Source organism: Pygoscelis adeliae, unplaced genomic scaffold, assembly GCF_000699105.1.
Source record: "Pygoscelis adeliae isolate BGI_AS28 unplaced genomic scaffold, ASM69910v1 Scaffold181, whole genome shotgun sequence".
Taxonomy (NCBI): domain Eukaryota; kingdom Metazoa; phylum Chordata; class Aves; order Sphenisciformes; family Spheniscidae; genus Pygoscelis; species Pygoscelis adeliae.
This window is the reverse complement of record NW_008824360.1, coordinates 2,065,035-2,067,841: the sequence shown is the minus strand read 5'-3', so window position 1 is coordinate 2,067,841 and position 2,807 is coordinate 2,065,035. Positions and strand designations below refer to the sequence as shown.

At 39.5% G+C, this 2,807-nt stretch overlaps 1 long non-coding RNA gene across 1 annotated transcript in view; it reads right to left on the bottom strand.

Annotated features, from left to right (window-relative positions):
• The window catches only part of LOC103913319, a 10,088-nt gene extending 8,567 nt beyond the window's left edge, over positions 1-1,521 (bottom strand). Inside the window, exon 1 of the long non-coding RNA XR_663415.1 lies at positions 1,357-1,521. This is a non-coding gene — a long non-coding RNA (uncharacterized LOC103913319). The remainder of the gene's footprint in view (positions 1-1,356) is intronic.
• Between the last annotated feature and the right edge of the window lie 1,286 nt (positions 1,522-2,807).

The window sequence follows — 2,807 nt, the reverse complement described above, 5'->3', positions numbered from 1 at the left end:
ATGGCACTAACAAACTGGACATCTGGGATATCAAAATCAATTCCTTAGTAGGAAGGGATCCAATAGACTTTTGTGGCTTTTACTGAGAGTCTTTCATTAAAATACTGTAAAATAGCAAGCAAAGACAAGACCACTCCTTCCTTACAACCTCTTCAACCGTGTTTTGGAAAGAAAGGACTGTATTGAATTTTATAACAACTTTTAGCGGAACAGTTTTGCAGTAAACTTCTGTTTGGTTGAGTAACTTCATCTGCATTTTGAATCTACTTTTTTTTTTACATCAACAACATAGTTAATAAGCAGAAATAATTATTACCTATTAACAAATTCTTAAAGAGCATCTACTAACTGGTATGTCAGTGGGGCAAGGGAGGGCAAGGGACAGTTAGTACACAATACAATACACTCACAGTCGATCAAGACAGGATATTCCAGTGAACAACAACATTTGGAAAAATCTTGGTATTTATGAAATGTGTTGCCTAGTCTTTTAAGTGCATGTGAACTCTTGGGATTTCAACTGGCCAAACGGGCTAAGTGGCATTAAATCCAATTTCTGATTTACAGAAGACTGATGGAGTGCATTGTTTCTGCCAAGATTTTAGCCCAACACTAATAAGTAGATGTGAATTACACTGAAACTTGAATGACAAAACCATCAATTAATACTTAGTTTTTGCTTGGATTTATATAAAAGCCAAATATTTTATTATTTTATAGTAAGTTTTTCATTTGAAGCTGAAGACTGTACATTTTAACTGACAACTTTTTAATTGTGATGATCAAAATTGGTAGCAGGAAGACTTTACTACCAAATTGTTTCCACCTGAATATACAGAAAAATATTTTCTTTTATATTTACAGTTAAACTGTTCTTCATTACTTTTATTGGATTTGACATTTGCTTGTGAGAATAGTTTCATACATATACAAAATCTCACTCAGTTCAGTGCAACTACTTATATAGAGAGATACAGATACTAATGGACACACCTACACAGGAAAGTTGTACCTGTTAAAGTGTTAATTCGTTAACTGTGCTAAGGACTACTGCACAGTGTATTTGTACAATGTATGTGGAGAGCAAAAGCTTTGATAAGCTCGTGTTAAGTGGTTTCCTCCACAGCAACTTGAAGCAAAGATTTGGGACAGGTAATGCATAGGTTATATGCATATATAGTCATTAAAATTCAAGAGGAGCCATGGTATAAATGACTAGTTAGAATGGTTTTTTAACTATATGTCTATTTAGAGAAAAACACCACTTTATAACTATCCAGTTGCTCAACTGTTTACCACATTTTCATATAGACAGACATTTAGTGTTGGTATTTGATAGAGAGATCCTACAATTACCTGCACTGTACTTGCTGCTTGTCTGCTTTGAAGTTTTAATTGTAAGTGATGCCACTTGGGGAGACTTTAGAAGTGCAGAATGTAGAACACAATTTTTAGCCCCGTCCTTGCACACTCAAAACAGCCATTGAGTTTCACAGGAATTTAGGCAAGTCAGGAATGCAGAAATAGCTCCTCTATGCAGACAGTTAAATAATGCAATTGCAGAAACAAATAATAGCAAAAATATGCAAGGAAGAAAAAATTTCAGCTAACTTGAAATGAAGTGAAGCCTCTGTGAGGTGGAAGAATGAAATTTGCTCCACGGAAGAAATGGTAGAAAGCCTTCATGCTTGGCTTAGGAACGGATAAAGAAGACAAGAAAAGGAGGCAAATACAAAGTCTAAGAAATAAAGACATTAAACATCAGGAGACATTCATCAGAGCGTCCATCTCAGTTCTTCATTTCTTGACAGCTGGGACACACACAGGCCTTAGGTTAGACAAAGTGCTTTTGTGCTGCTACAGCCCAGCTGTTTTTGTGACTGGAGCTGACAGCCACAAAAATTAATGCCGTGCTAATTGACTGAGAGATTTTACTCTTTATGCCTCTTATAATAATGGCGGCTGGGCAGGTCTTAAAGGAATCGTGCCTCCTGAAAATAGACTTTCTACCTATCACTACAAAAGGTTTCTTCTTGGCCTGGACTCCAAGATCTGGTCACTATGTATTTTCCTTGGCAACTGACATAAATGCTTAAGAACTGTCACAGGAGGGGGCCTCAGTAATAAAAAGGCATGGACTAATGAGTATCTCCACAAACACTGAACAATACTTGAATGTGCTCATACACAGATTATAGGACTGCTGAAAGCAAAGATCTGTGTTTCTTTACTTTTTGAAATTAAAGGGCCTCTGTTTACATGCAAAGCCCCAGGGCTTGTATGAAGCCTGGGCTGCCCTGTCATTACCACATGTCCAGCCTCACGCTTTCATTCAGCAAATAACCTGTTTTTCACATCACATCATTTAAGATGTACTTCTGTCAGCTAGATGAGTAGGCCAAAAGTTACATATTAGGTTAGCAGCTTCCCATTTTCTTGGGATTTGGGAAAAGCCAAACATCATCTCCTCACCTACACTCCCTTCCACAGGAGCGTCACCAGCCCTCTCCGGTAGTAAGAAGCACTTCGACACTTCAGGTCTCCAAAAACAGCAGCAAGCCCAAGTCACAACACCCATGAGCTCTGAAAGCTGAAGAGGCCTAAAGGTCTGGCTCGGAACCTCTTAACGGCCAGGCCCAGGGACATAGGAATCGGGGCCAACGCCAGCCATGAGATGAGGCAGGGCAGCACGCAGACCTCACAGCAACACCGTGGGTAAAGCCAGGGTAAAGACCACACAGGCGAAGGGACAGCAGCAGCGTGGCTCTGCGCCTCCTGAAAGGACACCCTCGCTCACCTCCCTCCAC